Source organism: Salmo salar, chromosome 13, assembly GCF_965601325.2.
Source record: "Salmo salar chromosome 13, fSalSal1, whole genome shotgun sequence".
Taxonomy (NCBI): domain Eukaryota; kingdom Metazoa; phylum Chordata; class Actinopteri; order Salmoniformes; family Salmonidae; genus Salmo; species Salmo salar.
In genome coordinates, this window is record NC_138303.1 from 109,167,156 (window position 1) to 109,187,747 (window position 20,592).

Below are 20,592 nucleotides of genomic sequence, written 5' to 3' on the forward strand. Positions count from 1 at the left end.
CAACAACAACAAAAAAACGTTTACCTTTCTCAAACGCAGTTTCCATGTTGTCTGCTTGTTTGAGTCAATTACAAAACTACATTTAAGAAAAAGTACAACATGTCTAAAGATTACTTTCCAACATTGCCTGCTCCCTAAATCAAATAAAATCAAATGTATTTATATAGCCCTTCTTACATCAGCTGATATCTCAGAGTGCTGTACAAAAACCCAGCCTAAAACCCCAAACAGCAAGCAATGCAGGCGTAGAAGCACGGTGGCTAGGAAAAACTCCCTAGAAAGGCCAAAACCTAGGAAGAAACCTAGAGAGGAACCAGGTTATGAGGGGTGGCCAGTCCTCTTCTGGCTGTGACGGGTGGAGATTATAACAGAACATGGTCAAGATGTTCAAATGTTCATAGATGACCAGCAGGGTCAAATAATAATAATCACAGTAGGTCAGCACCTCAAGAGTAAGTGTCAGTTAGCTTTTCATAGCCGACCCTAGCATTCTCACTAGTTAGAAAAACTTTATATGCCCCTTTTCATGACAGTGCTAGCAGCCATGTGAGTGAGTGAGTGCTAGCTACCAACCAGAACATTAAGCTAGCCAGGACCAACAACACAAACAAACGGACTATACAGCTACAAGTAGTGAGTGGAGTTATAAACAGACTGTACTAAACATGTTAAATGTCTTACCTGTGATGAAATGTTTTCTACCCACATATCTACGTGTAGCCTGCTTGGTCAATGGATCCCCATGTGTCCCAATCTCCCATGTTGAATAGCCTGAATCCACAGGGCTCTTCTCACAGGCTCTGTGTCCCAATCTCCCATGTTGAATAGCCTTAATCCACAGGGCTCTTCTCACAGGCTCTATGTGTCCCAATCTCCCATGTTGAATAGCCTTAATCCACAGGGCTCTTCTCACAGGCTCTATGTGTCCCAATCTCCCATGTTGAATAGCCTGAAGCCACAGGGCTCTTCTATCAGGTTCTATGTGTCCCAATCTCCCATGTTGAATAGCAGGAAGTTGCAGGGCTCTTCTATCAGGTTCTATGTGTCCCAATCTCCCATGTTGAATAGCAGGAAGCCACAGGGCTCTTCTCACAGGTTCTATGTGTCCCAATCTCCCATGTTGAATAGCAGGAAGCCACAGGGCTCTTCTCACAGGTTCTATGTGTCCCAATCTCCCATGTTGAATAGCAGGAAGCCACAGGGCTCTTCTATCAGGCTCCATTTCCCTACGTGGGAGCATTGCAAACCATTGGTCGGGATTGTTGACCTGGCTACATGTATATTGAACAACACAGCAGTTTTTCAGCATGTTTTGTTATTACTTTATAACAAAAAAAATCTATGACGAAGTTACCTCTTTTACAATGGGGGTCAATTTAAAAGAATGTTGATTTTCCCTATTTTGTGTGCGTGGTCGAGGGGAATTCTTTATTATTACGTGAATACCGACTGGGACAATACTGCAATTCCAACCACAAAACGTCTTGGCTTTGCCTAGCTTACAGCTAAATGTTTGTTTTGGACTTTTTTTTAATACTTTTTATTAATATTTACGAGGTTCCACATGTTGTCATGGAAAATATTAATGTTATTTCCAACAACCAATGAGCAACTCCTCCGGAAATGCAGCTGCATATTGAACATTGAGATTGCCGAAAGGCCAGTTTCATTGGCCAATGACAAGGAGAGTTAAAGAGTGGAATGTTAGCTAAACACACATTACCCAGACTCATCCTTCCCCCACCCAGACTGACTGACCGCTAGCTAGCCATAGCCCTGTGTGTGTGTGTGTGTGTGTGTGTGTGTGTGTGTGTGTGTGTGTGTGTGGCCGTAGCTGGTCTGATCTGAACAACAGTCTGTCCCCTAAATGTCTTTCCCTGTCTCCTCTCACAGCTACCACAGATTTAAGGCTCTGCTAGAGGGGGGAAAAAAAGGAAAAAATTCTCCTCCATTATGTCATTCTGACAGGATAGATGATATTCCCACATGATAAACTCCAGTCAAGACAACCAGCGTCAGCCCCTCCCTGCTTCCATCTTTCCTCCAGCCCTCCCTCTATCTCCCCCCCACCCCCCCCGCTCCATTTGTCTTGTTAGTTTATAGCCTTGGAGGTTTTCCAACACTCATGTAGCATTAATAATTGTAATCTGTTCATTTTACGTATAAACAGACAGACAGATAAATAGGTGTGTTTTTTGTTGTTGTTGTTGCATGCATGTGTTTGTGCACGTGTTTCTGCATGTGTGTGTATGTATGTGGTGTGTCCGTGGTCCCGGCACCTGCCCTACAGGGAACGAATGGAGCACAGCAGACGCATTTAACAAAGACAGACAGAGTCCTTTAGCCTGTCCTTCTATGTTGCAGCCAGCCTGTTAAGCGGTCAGACAGACAGAAAGACAGCCATTTAGTCAGCTAGCCAGTTACTCAGCCAGACAGCCAGCCAGCCAAACCAGCCAGCCACAGAGACAGACAGCTATCTATCCAAACAGACAGCAAGCCAGCCAACCAGCCAGTCTTTTCCGGCAGCCAACCAGCCAGTCTTTCTGCCTGTCTGCCAGCCAGCCAGCCAGTCATTCAGACAGCCAGTCATTCAGACTGCCAGCCAGCCAGGCATGGCTGTTTGGACCAGACCGCCAGACCGTTACAGTAGTGTACCAGAGAGAGAGCCAGTCCACAACAGAGGTTATTAATATGGCAGTATAATAACTATTATACATCTCCTGTCTTCATATGTCTATGCTAGGATCTTTCCATCAGATCTATCTATCTACATTCCACACAGTGTTTAAACCAATCAGATCTATCTATCTACATTCCACACAGTGTTTAAACCAATCAGATCTATCTATCCACATTCCACACAGCGTTTAAACCAATCAGATCTATCTATCCACATTCCACACAGCGTTTAAACCAATCAGATCTATCTATCCACATTCCACACAGCGTTTAAACCAATCAGGTCTATCTATCCACATTCCACACAGCGTTTAAACCAATCAGGTCTATCTATCTACGTTCCACACAGTGTTTAAACCAATCAGGTCTATCTATCCACATTCCACACAGTGTTTAAACCAATCAGATCTATCTATCCACATTCCACACAGTGTTTAAACCAATCAGGTCTATCTATCCACATTCCACACAGTGTTTAAACCAATCAGGTCTATCTATCCACATTCCACACAGTGTTTAAACCAATCAGGTCTATCTATCCACATTCCACACAGTTTAAACCAATCAGATCTATCTATCCGCATTCCACACAGTGTTTAAACCAATCAGGTCTATCTATCCACATTCCACACAGTGTTTAAACCAATCAGGTCTATCTATCCACATTCCACACAGCCTTTAAACCAATAAGAAGGCAGCTGCAATCTGGAAATCATATGTGTTTTGATGAGAAATGTCATAAGATAAAGATGATGAGATTACAGCCTGGGTTGGCGGAGGAGAGGAGACCTTTGGAAAGGCCAAAGCATTAGTGTGTGTTTTGGTGACATATATACGGTATGGATGCTATGATGCGTTGTTTTGATCCCACTATAGGGCTATTGATAAGTGTGTGTGTGTGTGTGTGTGTGTGTGTGTGTGTGTCTCATGTCTGTTATGTGTGTGTGTGTGTCTTATGTGTGTGTGTGTGTGTGTGTGTGTGTCTTATGTGTGTGTGTGTGTGTGTGTGTGTATATGTCTTATGTCTTATGTCTGTGTGTGTGTGTGTGTGTGTGTGTGTGTGTGTGTGTGTGTGTGTGTGTGTGTGTGTGTGTGTGTGTGTGAGTGAACCTTTGCTTGTGAGGTCCCAGTCGGTATTAGATAGAATAGAACACCCGCCTGGTGAAAACAACCTGTGGTTACCTAGGTTACACCCATTGGCTCACAGTAAAAAAAAAAATGTTCATGTTGTCTGCTTGTTTTAGTCAATTACAAAACTACATTTAAGAAAAGTACAACATGTCTAAAGATTACTTTCCAACATTCTCACTACTAAAAAACGTATCCTTGTAGGGCATCCCTCATGCCCCTTTTCACGACGGTGCTAGCAGCCACGTGAGTGGGAATGGCAGGTAGCCTACACATACACACCGGCAAAGATTTTCAGCTGGCAAGCAGGCAGACACTGTAATACGTTTTTTTTTGTGTTTGACAGTGACGGTTCTGCATACAGTAGGCACTTTGTGTTTTTTTGTAGGGCAAAAAATAAAATACCTGAAACATAAAAAAACATTATTAACTGGTTCCCATGCTTTTAAAATAGCGTTTCTGTTCCGGAACAGTATAGAACAATTTCGTTCTCGGTTCTGATTATGTTCCTTTAAAAATGTCGTTCTATTCCAGTTTTTGTTCTGTTCCCTGAACAGGTTCCAGCTCCTGCTTTAAATACATCACCTTGCAAGGATAATGTCCTTTTTTCTAAAATGTTTTATGAGTTGGAGAACACATTGGGTGGGATCTTAAACCATTACTCCATGCAGAATCCTTTCAGATAATTGATATCCTTCGTGTGCGCTTATGGACTGCCCTCTCCAATTTCAATGGGTTTCAAGTAAAGATAACTCATCCAGAGCTCTTTAGCCCTATACGGGACTAGTATTACTAGAGAACATTGGTTATTTAATTATTAAATGTCCGTTATTCCAGAGGACGATTTAGACGAGATTAGGTTTTTTTTTCTCCCAAACTTCCCCCCGTAATTATTTTTATTTTATATATATATTTTTTTTAATGAATTGACAGCTATAACGGAGCCTGGAGGTAATGACCAAAGCCAGACGATAACAGGGCTACACAGATAACTCGAGCTTGGTTCCCAAGATTCTAAACCATACCAAACCATATTTCTTTTAGTGTCGCCATAATATTTGAATTGAGGAAGTGTGATCATAATCATTAGGATATGTTATCGATCCGCAGTAGACGTCCTAAATGCCCTCCAGCCTTTAGATGTGAGCTAAACAGTGCACATGAGATGCGTTTTAAGGCTACGGATGAGAAAGTGAATTTATCATTTCCAAATGTTTAGGTCAGTTGTATGCTGCTTTGTGATTTATTAACAGCAAGGGTTACATTAAATTGGCATATTGTTTTTTTTTTTTTTTTACTGACGCATTTGGCAATATTCAATTCATACACACAAAACATATGAACAAAAACATTCACTGTGAAAGTTCATACGTGTGTAGGTCCTTCATATATAGGCCATGCGCAGCACTTCGTTCAATTTTTGTCTAATCATTTATTGTTATCGTGCTCAAACCGTGAGCAACACCTGTCAAACTCAAGACATTTCTCTCAAAACACAGGGATGTCGATTCGCACGGGACTAGTACTATTCGAGGACCTTGGAGTCCACCAAAAAAAACTGTAGGTTATTCTGGCTGGAATTGTTACTGTCCTGCCATGTACAAATTACTGACAAGGCAGGTTCTGATTCAGACAGATTACAGGCAGATTACAGGCAGATTACAGACAGATTACAGGCAGATTACAGGCAGATTACAGGCAGATTACAGGCAGATTACAGGCAGATTACAGGCAGATTACAGACAGATTACAGGCAGAATACAGGCAGATTACAGGCAGATTCTGATTCAGACAGATTACAGGAAGATTCTGATTCAGACAGATTACAGACAGATTACAGGCAGATTACAGGCAGATTACAGGCAGATTCTGATTCAGGCAGATTACAGACAGATTACAGGCAGATTACAGGCAGATTCTGATTCAGGCAGATTACAGGCAGATTCTGACGGCTCTAAAATTACAGATGTGGTGTTTTGTACAAATAATTACATTACCCCCCCCCCGACCCCCCTCCCAGTAAAACTAATCCCGTCCAAATAGGGCTTTTGACTTCTCAAACATGGCAGAAAGCCGTTGTAATATATCTGATGGCAAACATTTAGTAGTGAATTGCATTCAAGTGTAACTTCATCACGCCGTGTGCCGCACAACAGAGACTTGCTGATATGGATTCAGCATTTCCCGCTTTTTCCCGTTGTGCTATTTACCAAAAACCGCGTGGCTGACTCAGCTTCTCTGGGGGAACTACGGTAAGCTTCATAATGTAAAATACCTTGGTACTTGGTAAAGTTTATGATGCCATTGACCTTAACAAGGGCCCCCCTGGACCAGTGGAAGCTGAACTCCAGGCAGTGCTGTGATCAGATGACATGAACATAGAGCTCTTTGGCCACGCACACCAGGCAGCAAAGCATCCCCCAAACCATCACACTACCACCATCACACTCTACCGCTGGTACCGTTGGTTTTCACCAGGCATGACACAAAAAGTTATACTTTTGCCTCATCTGTCTATAGAACATTCTTCCAAGAGTCGGATGAATTTGAATTCGATGAATTTGAGTGACTTTTTTTGGATGACATGGGTGTCAATAATTACTGACCATTGTCAGAACCATTGTATATTTACTGAATATAGTGTCCTGTGTGGTCACAGCGTAACACTGCCAGTGTGGGGGAGGGGTATGGAGATCCTAGTTTACTGCTGGGGGACCCTTAATGGTCAATCTGGCCCTGCAGTGGCTCTCTCTCTCTCTCTGAAATGCCAGGTCATGTGTGAGTTGACCTCTGTGGAGGAGGCACTCCCTTCCCCTCACCTCCCTCTCTCCCCTCCCTTCTCATCCCTCCCTCCCTCCCTCCCTCCGTCCGTCCTCTCTAATCCCTCCGTACCGCTGCGGCTCCGTGTAAAATGGCCGCCATGGATGCTGCTTCTGATGCTGCTGAGGAGAGTGAGTGAGTGAGTGAGTGAGTGTGACTGAGTGAGTGTATGTGACTGTGTGTGTGTGTGTGGTGTGTGTGTGTGTGTGAGTGCATGTGTGCACGCTAGTGGTCAGTGCTCACAGTTGTCAGTGGTCAATGGGTTTGTCCTCCCCCACTCCTCCCGTCAATACACAGCTCTAGTTTCCAGTCTGTCTCCATCATTGCTCTTCAAATGACCAGCGTATCTGAAAACGTTCCATGCTGTGAGTTTATTTCTGATAGAGACTCTGCAGTTCAGTCATACAGTATGATTCATATTATATTACATATGCCAGTTCAAAGTAGGTATTCATGAAACTGCTGTGCTGAGAACAGGGTAGTAACACCACATTTATTTATTTATTTTTTAACCAGGAAAGACTCTTGAGATTAGAAACCTGGTAAGAGTTCAGCAGAAAGTAGTCAGTGTCTATATACGCTACAACTGAACACAACTCAATTCATAAAAAAAATAGCACAATGATCAATGGGGTGGTAGGGTAGCCTAGTGGTTAGAGTGTTGGACCAGTAACCGTAAAGGTTGCAAGTTCAAATCCCCGAGCTGACAAGGTACAAATCTGTCGTTCTGCCCTGTAACAAGGCAGTTAACCAACTGTTCTTAGCCCGTCGTTGAAAATAAGAATTTGTTCTTAACTGACTTGCCTAGTTAAATAAAGGTTAAATAACATTTTACCCTATCAAGACAGCTATACCCTCTCCTCCAGTTTTAAAGACTTTTGCATTTCCAAGACCAAGGAGTATTATAAGATAATTATATTTTTCCCCATTTCAGCCTTAGCAACCAAAAACATTAATGCTGTCTGTTCACGGTTAAATATTTAAAAGTTGCAAATATTTTTTGGTTGCGCTATATAGGCGTCATTAAATGTATGATTTGTCTTGGAAGGCAACAGTTTCATACATGGCAAGCTGCATCTCTGCAGCCCTTTCTCTCTCTTAATCTCTCTCTCTCCCTCTCTCTCTCTCTCTCTCTCTCTCTCTCTCTCTCTCTCTCTCCCTCTCTCTCTCTCTCTCTCTCTCTCTCTCTCTCTCTCTCTCTCTCTCTCTCTAGTGACAGTGTGATTACTGGGACATAATGACAGGAGCATAAAAGGCTGTCTGTCTGTGTCTGTCCATCCATCCGTCCGACAGCAGAGCAGGTGTGCAACACAATGTGACGAGTCGTCTCCTAAAGACTGTGTGTGAGCGTTGCCCTGGAGATGTGCCCTGACCGCCTCCTGCACCCCCCAGCCCCCCCCCCCCCCCCCACCCACCCACAGCTCCACCCATTGTTATCGTCTTTGTTTACTGATGATGTTGTTGTTTACTCATGTTGTTGTTGTTGACTCTTCCTCCTCCAGGTAAGGCCGTGACGTTCCTCCTCCTGCAGCCCCAAGCTGCTACCCCCCCCCCACCTCACAGCACCTGATTGGTCGAGGCTTCACCGTGTGGGAAGTGTCCACTGTTCTCATGGGACCACTGGAGCTGTGTGTCCACGCAGAGAAACAGCTGGAGAGTGGAGAGTACACACACACACAACACACACGCGCGCACACACACACACGCACGCACGCACATAGACACACACACACACATACATACGTACACACAAATCAAATCAAATAACATTTTATTTGTCACATGCGCCAAAAATAACAGGTGTAGACCTTACAATGAAATGCTTACTGACAAGCTCTTTAACAACAACGCAGTTCTAAGAAATAGAGAAAGAAACTAAAGTAAAAAATAACATAACAAGTCTATATACAGGGGGTACCGGTACCGAGTCAGTGTGCTGGGGTACAGGTTAGTCCGGGTAATTTGTACATGTAGGTTGGGATAACGCACATGTATATGCATACAGACGCTCACACACACACACACACACACACACACACACACACACACACACACACACACACACACACACACACACACACACACACACACACACACACACACACACACACACACACACACACACACACACATTTTGAGTGCAGCTTGAGTGGCAATTACTCCACTGTGAAATCTAGAGTACAGCACTAGACAGTAGTAATGTTGCTTTGTGGGTGATAGCTGTAGTTAGTAGTTTGACTCTGGTTGTCGGTAAAACCATTAGTAGGAGCCCTAGATAGGTCCCCCCTAGTCCACCTTGGTCCCCCCTAGTCCACCTTGGTCCCCCCTAGTCCACCTTGGTCCCCCCTAGTCCACCTTGGTCCCCCCTAGTCCACCTTGGTCCCCCACTAGTCCACTTTGGTCCCCCCTACACACACACACCCTGTTCCACCGCAGTGGAAAAGCACCCCTGCTTTTCTCCCCTCCGTTCTGCCAGACAGACACCACACAGCACAGCAGGATGGGCTGCCTGCCTGCACAGCGTCTGACACACTGACTGATGAAACCACGGCTGTAATGTGATTGGGAAGCTTTAATATGATGTAATGATGTCTGCCTTGCTGGATGACAGGCGGGGCAGAGAGGAGACCTTTCTGTATAGAGCCCTATCTGTCTGCCTGGCTAACCTACACACACACACACACACACACACACACACACACACACACACACACACACATACATACATACATATACACACACACTCACACACACACACACACACACACACACACACACACACACACACACACACACACACACACACACACACACACACACACACACACACACACATACACACTCACACACACTCACATACACACATACACACACACTCACATACATACATACACACATACACACACACACACACATACACACAGCCCCTAACCTACCCCTCACAGCCCCGCAAACAAGGTTACTCCAGGCAGTAAGACAACCAATGAAAAATGCTACCAACATCAGATTATGCAATTAAGATGAAACCCTATCTTAACAAATTTATTATGAGTATAAATATGTCTGCCTTTTTCGTGTTGCGTGTGCTAATACGGTTAGCCCAAAATGGCAGTGATTTCTCAGGGTTTATTAGCGTTAAGAGAGAGAGGCTGATGCACAGAGAGAGCGCTCGGCGAGGCGAACCCATGGATGCACTTAGAGACAAACAAACAAACAAAAACATGTTCCCCAGGCAAGACAGGACAGGAGGGGACGGGACAGGACGGGACGGGAGATCTGTAGCAGCCCACCCACCCCCCTCCCCTCAGATTCGTAGCAACCCCCCCCCCCCCCCCCCCCCCACACATACTCGCATGTACGCGCACACACACACACACACACACACACACACACACACACACACACACACCACACACACACACACACACACACACACACACACACACACACACACACACACACACACACACACACACACACATCAACACCCCTGGACATGGTTGTAGCCTTCCTCCTGTCTATGAGTCATTGAGTGGATGACGATGATGCTCTCTGTGATCCCAGACACAGATCGGAGACTAAGTCTGCATTTTTTTTTACGGCACAAAATTGACTTATCAGCCCTGTGAAAGGGCATGGGGATCTTCAGTTTGGGCTGTGGAGAAGCAGAGAATGTGGTCTGAAAGAATCCAACAACGCAACGCTCGCACATTAACAGTTTCTATGTTTTTTTTGTTGTGTATGTTATTAAATGTATTGGGGGTTTTGAAAAGATAATTCTCCGTAGCATATTTTGTCCCTTGTGTTTTTGAAGCCATTGCTCAGGGTATTGGCCGGAGGATCGACCTAATGCAGAAGGGGACATTCAGTCAGTCTGTCAGTATTGCTTATTTACCATGATAAATCACATTGATACATAGGGCTGTGGCCAGCCACTGTGTAGTCCACCTGCTGTACTACACCTCAAGTTCAAAAACCAACAATACAAAAAACTTTATTTATGAAAAATAGGACTGAGTTGTTAGAATTGAATACAATAAATAAAATAAATCTTTTTCAGGTGTTTTAATTATTATTTGAGCAGTTACTTGTGTACGTATCATAAAACTCAGACATATAGGTACACCGTCAGCGAGTGTGATGTTTTGCTGTAGTCATGAAGCCAGCTGCTTTGTCCTGCTGTATCCCTCTCTAGTCAAATTATCTGGCCTGAATAGGGCCTCGGCATCCAGGCAGGCAGTCTGGGCGCTAGAACATTCATTTCCTATTCTAACACACGAGTATAGGTGGCACTGTGGCTAAGCCTATGGTCTGAACACCTCTCTCTCTCTCTCTCTCTCTCTCTCTCTCTCTCTCTCTCTCTCTCTCCCCCCCTCTCCCTTTCACACTCTCTCCATCTCTCTTTTTCTATATCTCTCTTCCCTCTCCCTTTCACACTCTCTCCATCTCTCTTTCTCTATATCTCTCTTCCTCTCCCTCTCCCTTTCACACACTCTCTCCATCTCTCTTTCTCTATATCTCTCTTCCTCTCCCTTTCACACTCTCTCCATCTCTCTCTCTCTCTCCCTCTCTTCCTCTCCCTCTCCCCTTTCACACTCTCTCCATCTCTCTCTCTCTCTCTCTCTGTCTCTCTCTCTCTCTGTCTCTCTCTCTCTCTCTCTCTCTCTCTCCCTCTCTCCCAGCCATGCATGCTTTAATTATTAGACAGTCATGTTGAGCTTAAACACTAAGGCTGGCTAGAACAATGGTGTGTGTGAAGCGAGGTAAGGTGTGTGTGTGTGTGTGTGTGTGTGTGTGTCTTTATCACAGTCTAATGCCTGCCTCTGCTACACGGGCTAAGAGAACACAGTCACACCCCAGGATTTTACTCAAAAATTGTAAATCCAGCAACTAAAAATGATTATACCAATAATACGTGTCAAAGATTCTTTATATTATTACACTATTAAATAAATACTTATGTTATTAAATAATAATTAAATGAAATCACATTGAAAATCACAGGGCCAAGAACAATGCAAACCCTTTATAGATTCGTAAAACACACGTGAAGACGTCATTCTGACAGCTGTATTGTCCAATGAACGACTGTGTTTCATATTGTGTTGAAAGTGTTAATCTTAACAACATAGTAAGGATAGATATGTCGGTGTTACTTGATGATCGCTGAATTCACTGAGGAACAAGTCAACATAATACACATCCGCTATATACAATTTAGCTTCAACAAGCCCTTTCTGTTTGAAAATGTAAACTTGAACACGTTCTTATGGCGGCTGTACGGCATGTACCTGGCTACACTGTTTACTGTTGGACGTTTCACTGAAGACCTGCCAATCAGGAAACGCATGCATGCAGACACAAACGTTACTTTGTTTATCTATTTTTAGCAAGGCCTTCATAAAGTAAAAAAAAAAAAAAACATCTATATTAAAGCTGTCATTTTCTGATAATGATCAGTGCTTATTTCAAGCTAACCACTACAATCCAGTACACACATATATAATATCCATTTACATTTAATTTTTTTTTTGCAATTATATCACGTTGAACATGTGTCAAGTTTGCAAAAGAGATTTTAAGAATGTTAAAAACAGATGTGTGTGTGTGTGTGTGTGTGTGTGTGTGTGTGTGTGTGTGTGTGTGTGTGTGTGTGTTATAGCAGGTGAAACTCATAATGATTATACAGTAGCTATTATAAAATATTATAAAATATGTATTGTGGTTTTACTAGATTCAAAACACCTTACTGTTTTTTGATGATGAAACTATTGCAGTTTAACAGCTATTTCAGAAGAAAGACCCCTCTTGGCTTTATGTTAAAGGTCCAATCCAGCTGTTTTTATCTCAATATCAAATCATATCTGGGTAACGATTAAGTACCTTACTGTGATTGTTTCCATTTAAAAATGGTTAAAAAGAAACAAAAATAGCTTCTTATTAACAAATGGCAATTTGTCAAGCAATAATTTTGCTCCGACTGTCTGGGAGTGGGGAGGGGAAACTGAAAACTAGATGTTATTGGCAGAGAGGTTTTCAGACCTCCCTCCAGCTGGATGGCAGCTCCCCGCCCCGCCCCCCGTAGCCATGGTTTCCTCCCTCCAGCTGGATGGCAGCTCCCCGCCCCGCCCCCCGTAGCCATGGTTTCCTCCCTCCAGCTGGATGGCAGCTCCCCGCCCAGCCCCCCGTAGTCATGGTTTCCTCCCTCCAGCTGGATGGCAGCTCCCCGCCCCGCCCCCCGTAGCCATGGTTTCCTCCCTCCAGCTGGATGGCAGCTCCCCTCCCCGCCCCCCGTAGTCATGGTTTCCTCCCTCCAGCTGGATGGCAGCTCCCCGCCCCGCCCCCCGTAGCCATGGTTTCCTCCCTCCAGCTGGATGGCAGCTCCCCTCCCCGCCCCCCGTAGTCATGGTTTCCTCCCTCCAGCTGGATGGCAGCTCCCCGCCCCGCCCCCCGTAGCCATGGTTTCCTCCCTCCAGCTGGATGGCATCTCTCCACTTCATTTGTTGACACTACTGATGTGTGAGGAAAAAGGGTAGAGGTAAATGAAGAACTATTTTTTTTGCCAAATACATTTTCTAAAATTGTATGTGTTAGTCAACCACATAACCAATATTATTTTGTAGCTGCTTTGCTGAATGGTTGCCTAGTAGTCAGACCTAATTTCATGGGATTAGGTCACAAGCTCATACAGTCTAGTTCAGTAGCCTACGGTAAAATAGACCACTACATTGCACCCAGTCATTGAATTATTCCGAATTTTCTCCCCAAACATTAACATTAAGAAGAAGCCAGTTTACATTTTCCAAAGATTATCCACATAAAAGACACGTTTTGATTAGAACCAACCTTAAGCTTACATCAGCATCACCTTGTTAGACAATCCCAGGGAGAGGCCTGATTGTACATCTAAACATATTTAGTGAAAAGCAGCCAGTTACCAAGTACCCATAACAGTCTATAAACTACCATTCATACTGAAGCAGTGTTCCGCCAACACCATTATTGTCCTTAGGTGGCTCGGTTTTGGAAACCATGGCTACGGGGGGTGGGGTGGGGTGGGGCGGGGAGCTGCCATCCAGCTGGAGGGAGGAAACCATGACTACAGGGGGCGGGGCGGGGAGCTGTCATCCAGCTGGAGGGAGGAAACCATGACTACGGGGGGCGGGGCGGGGAGCTGCCATCCAGCTGGAGGGAGGAAACCATGACTACAGGGGGCGGGGCGGGGAGCTGCCATCCAGCTGGAGGGAGGAAACCATGACTACAGGGGGCGGGGCGGGGAGCTGCCATCCAGCTGGAGGGAGGAAACCATGACTACAGGGGGCAGGGTGGGGTGGGGCGGGGAGCTGCCATCCAGCTGGAGGGAGGAAAATGTGACAGTACACCCTCCCCGACGCGCGGCTCCATCTGCAGGACGCCAACCAAAATGACGATTCCGGGGATCAGGAGCGGACCGGTCACCTCTGCTGAGGCGTGGGAACCTGTCAATCCGGCTGAGGTGCGGGAACCTGTCGATCCGGCTGAGGCGCGGGAGCATGGCGACTTCGAGCGCCGGAGAAAAGCATATGTGATAGTACCCACCTCCCCGGCGAGTTCTGCTCCAGCCTCAGGGACGATCCCGGGGATCAGGAGTGAACCGGTCGCCTCCGCTGAGGTGCAGAAACCTGATGAACCGGCTGAGGCCTCCCCAGTTGCCTCAGTCGAGGCATGGGAGCCTATCGAGCCAGCTGAGGCATGGGAGCCTATCGAGCCAGCTGAGGCATGGGAGCCTATCGATCCCGCTGAGGTATGGAAACCCGTCGAGCCAGCTGAGGTATGGAAACCCGTCGAGCCAGCTGAGGCAGGGGAACCCATTGAACCCGCCAAGGCATGTGAATCCGACAAACCGACTGAGGCCTCCCAGGTAGCTCCGGTTCTGACACCCAGACCCGACATCACCTCCAAAACAAACAACAACAAAAGACACTCCCTGATGCTTCCCTTTGGTGAGGCGTCATTCTGTAATGATGTGCGCTGAGAGTCAGGAAGCAAGTTCAGGGAGTGAGTTTTTTAATAAATAAACACAACGTAATACAATATAAGAACACGAACAACGCACAGACATGACACAGAAATAGAAACAGAAACAATGATGCCTGGGGAAGGATCCAAAGGGAGTGACATGTATAGGGCAGGTAATCAAGGGGGTGATGGAGTCCACGTGAGTGTCATTATGCGCGTAACGATGGGGACAGGTGTGCGCCATAACGAGCAGCCTGGTGACCTAGAGGCCGGAGAGGGAGCACACATGACAAGGTTTACCAATACTGATACCTGTTACGTTGGGTCCTGTCTAATTCTTTCTGCAAGTGGTTCAATTGCCAGTGCAAACAGGAGGGTGGAGAGTGGACATCCCTGTCTTGTGCCCCTTTCTAAAGCAATTTCATCAGATAATGTATTATTTGTGTATAATTTTTCTTTAGTATATTTAGATAATATTTTTGTGAAATGTTATTTGATAGACTAATCTGTCTTCTATTTTCATACCTGATCTATAACGATTCATGAATTTATCGCATGGTGATGTCCCCATGGAAGGACAAAACTCCATCCCATCAAAACAGGATGAAATTTCAGGTGTTCTTTTCAAAAACAGCTCCTACTAAAAGTGCATTATCATAATTTTCACAATTTCACAGTATTACTCCAACCTCATAGTGTGGAAATATATATAAAACACAGGAAATCACGTTTTTTTGACTGACATGGCCTTTAAGTAACAGCAACAGAAGCCACGGAAGAAGATCAATGATACAGGGCAGAATATAATTAGTGGTTTATAGGAATGATATGAGAGTATCAGTAGATATATAAAGCAGAATTATTCATATTTTGTGGAGAATCAGGTCAATAATGAAATTAAATAACGTTGGAAATCACAGGGACTACACACCGCTGGATAGAGAGCAGTATGTGAAGAAAAATGCAACATTATGCACGCATACGCACACTTCTCCTCTGTACTCTGCATGGCCTATCCTTTATTTATTCATATACCTGACTGGTTATTTAGATATATCGCTGGCGATGAGTCTTACATGCATATCGTATGCCTGAAAGGCTGCATCTTTAAACTGAGTGTATTGACAAACAGGTGGATGGTTATTTAACAAAGGGAATTCATGTAAATCACTCATCTCTCATCTCTTTTCCTTAAGGAAAGATCTGAGCACTTCCTCACAATGAGACACATGGCGTATACACACCTTGTATAACCAAAGAAATACCATTTCATTTCTGAACTTTTAAAATAATAATTTTTAAGTTAAGTGTGTGTGTGAGAGACAAGGATAAAGAGAGAGAAAGAGTTATTTGTATAAATATATATATAAATTCAGTTGTTTCTGTGTTATTGGTTGTAGAAATGTGTAAAATGTAACATTTTAAATGTAAAGGTGTTATAGAATATATTATCTTATCAACCTAGGTCCTAAGGGGAAAAGCAAACCATTTTGAATGAATTAAACACTTAAGATTATAGTTTAAAATATATATATCATGTTAGATATTGTATTTTATTCAAAACAAATGTCTGTCTTTATCATAATAATAGTAAACTTAAATACCTAGAGCAATACACTGTCCAATATCAAATGTCCCTTTGGAAATGTTCTTTCAACAACAGCTAGGCCAGGCTATGATATTGATTGCTGATATCAAAAGATCTTTACAATTACATAATGATATGTGTGATTCTGGATGTTCGGAATCACACACATCAATATGTACATTTAAAGATTGTGTGTGTGTGTGTGAGAGAGGTGAGAGAAAGCGGAAATGAAAGGTGGAAAGGAACAAAGCATTAGCCCGTATTGTTTGAATTGCCTCTGACATCGTTTCAGAATATGAGAAAAGAAATTAAAGGTATATGATGTATCTGAAGGAGTACATGTCTTTTTGTTTTAAGAAACATATGATGTGGACCATGCATTATCAGAGCATTATCAGATACTGTATATTGACTTATTTTACTGTAGAATTATACAGTACATCATGTTATCTTTTTTCCTTGAGGGAATTTGTTCAATATATTTTTCAAAATAGATACAGTTGTTCATTAATATATTGTTGGAAATTAAAATAGTATGGCTATATTTCAGATATAAAATGTATTAACTAAAACGAGTTCAATCTTGATTTCATCAGACCAGAAAATCTTGTTTCTCATATTCTGAGAATTCTTTAGGTGCCTTTTGTCAAACTCCAAGTGTGCGCTGTATACCGCATCTATACCCCATCTATACCCCATCTATACACCGATATACCTTATCTATACCCTCATCTATACACCGATATACCTTATCTATACCCCATCTATACCCCATCTATACACCGATATACCTTATCTATACCCTCATTTATACACCGATATACCTTATCTATACCCCATCTATACACCGATATACCTTATCTATACCCTCATCTATACACCGATATACCTTATCTATACCCCATCTATACCCCATCTATACACCGATATACCTTATCTATACCCTCATCTATACACCGATATACCCCATCTATACCCCATCTATACACCGATATACCTTATCTATACCCCCATCTATACACCGATATACCCCATCTATACCCCATCTATAGACCGATATACCTTATCTATACCTTATCTATACCCCATCTATACCCCATCTTTATCCCATCAATACACCGATATACCTTATCTATACCCCATCTATACCCCATCTATACACCGATATACCCCATCTATACACCGTTATACCACATCTATAATTCATCTATAACCCATCTATACACCATCTATACCCCATCTATAATTCATCTATACACCATCTATACTTCATCTATACACCGATATACCCCATCTATACACGATATACCCCATCTATACCCCATCTATACACCATCTATACCCCATCTATACACCATCTATACCCCATCTATACACCATCTATACCCCATCTATACCCCATCTATACCCCATCTATACTTCATCTATACACCAATATACCTCATCTATACCCCATCTATACCCCATCTATACACCGATATACCCCATCTATACACCGATATACCTCATCTATACACCGATATACCTCATTTATACACCGATATACCTAATCTATACACCGATATACCTCATTTATACCCCATCTATACGCAGATTTACCTCATCTATACACCGATATACCTCATCTATACCTCATTTATACCCCATCTATACACCGATTTACCTCATCTATACACCGATATACCTCATCTATACCCCATCTATACACCGATATACCTCATTTATACCCCATCTATACACCGATATACCTCATTTATACACCGATATACCTAATCTATACCCCTCTATACACCAATATACCCCATCTATACCCCATCTATACACCGATATACCTCATCTATACCCCATCTATACACCGATATACCTCATTTATACCCCATCTATACCTCATCTATACCCCATCTATACCCCATCTATACACCGATATACCCCATCTATACCCCATCTATACACCGATATACCCCATCTATACCCCATCTATACACCGATATACCCCATCTATACACCGATATACCCCATCTATACCCCATCTATACACCGATATACCCCATATATACCCCATATATTCACCATATCTTGTGCTGTATTCGTTGTTAGGAGAGAATTGAACTGGCGTTGTCCACTTTCTTGGCATGCTGTTACTGCCCTGTCTCTTATGTTGTGTGTGGGTGCGCGTGCATGTGCGTGTTTTTGGGTGCGTGTGCGTACGTGTGTGTGTGTGCGCGCATTTGTGTGTGCGTGTGTTTGTGTGTGTGTGTGCGCACGTGCGTGTGTGCGTGCGTGTGTCCATGTGGAGAGTTGTGTAGGACTGAGATGTGATGATACTAGCCTGGAGGTCTTAACAACACAAAGGACAGTCTTCTCTGGACCAGGCTGTGTGGTCAGGGTGAATACAGGACAGTTCTCTGGACAAGGCTGTGTGGTCAGGGTGAATACAGGACAGTCTTCTCTGGACCAGGCTGTGTGGTCAGGGTGAATACAGGACAGTCTTCTCTGGACCAGGCTGTGTGGTCAGGGTGAATACAGGACAGTCTTCTCTGGACCAGGCTGTGGTCAGGGTGAATACAGGACAGTCTTCTCTGGACCAGGCTGTGTGGTCAGGGTGAATACAGGACAGTCTTCTCTGGACCAGGCTGTGTGGTCAGGGTGAATACAGGACAGTCTTCTCTACCTATACCCCACTATACCCCCTATAACTCTACCTATACCCCCCTATACCCCCTATAACTCTACCTATAACCCACTATTACCCCTATAACTCTACCTATACCCCACTATACCCCCTATAACTCTACCTATACCCCACTATACCCCCTATACCCCACTATAACCCCTATAACTCTGCCTATACCCCACTATACCCCCTATAACTCTACCTATACCCCACTATACCCCCTATACCCCACTATACCCCCTATAACTCTACCTATACCCCACTATACCCACTATACCCCACTATGACCCCTATAACTCTACCTATACCACACTATACCCCCTATAACTCAACCTATACCCCCTATAACTCTACCTATACCCCACTATACCCCCTATAACTCTACCTATACCCCACTATACCCCCTATAACTCTACCTATACCCCACTATACCCCCTATAACTCTACCTATACCCCCTATAACTCTACCTATACCCCACTATAACCCCTATAACTCTACCTATACCCCACTATAACCCCTATAACTATACCTATACCCCACCATACCCCCAATAACTCTACCTATACCCCACTATACCCCCTATAACTCTACCTATACTCCACTATACCCCCTATAACTCTACCTATACCCCACTATACCCCCTATAACTCTACCTATACCCCACTATACCCCCTATACCCCACTATAGCCCCTATAACTCTACCTATACCCCCTATAACTCTACCTATACCCCACTATACCCCCTATAACTCTACCTATACCCCACTACACCCCCTATAACTCTACCTATACCCCACTATAACCCCTATAACTCTACCTATACCCCACTATACCCCCTATACCCCACTATACCCCCTATAACTCTACCTATACCCCACTATACCCCCTATAACTCTACCTATACCCCACTATAACCCCTATAACTCTACCTATACCCCACTATACCCCCTATAACTCTACCTATACCCCACCATACCCCCTATAACTCTACCTATACCCCACCATACCCCGTATAACTCTACCTATACCCCATCATACCCCCTATAACTCTACCTATACCCCACTATACCCCCTATAACTCTACCTATACCCCACTATACCCACTATAACTCTACCTATACCCCACTATACCCACTATAACTCTACCTATACCCCACTATACCCCACTATACCCCTTATAACTCTACCTATACCCCACTATACCCCCTATAACTCTACCTACACCCCACTATAACTCTACCTATACCCCACTATACCCCCTATACCCCACTATACCCCCTATTACTCTACCTATACCCCACTATACCCCCTATAACTCTACCTATACCCAACTATACCCCCTATAACTCTACCTATACCCCACTATACCCACTATACCCCACTATACCCCCTATAACTCTACCTATACCCCACTATACCCCCTATAACTCTACCTATACCCCACTATACCCCCTATACCCCACTATAACTCTATCTATACCCCACTATACCCCTTATAACTCTACCTATACCCCACTATACCCCCTATAACTCTACCTACACCCCACTATAACTCTACCTATACCCCACTATACCCCCTATACCCCACTATACCCCCTATAACTCTACCTATACCGCACTATACCCCCTATAACTCTACCTATACCCCACTATACCCCCTATAACTCTACCTATACCCCACTATACCCCCTATAACTCTACATA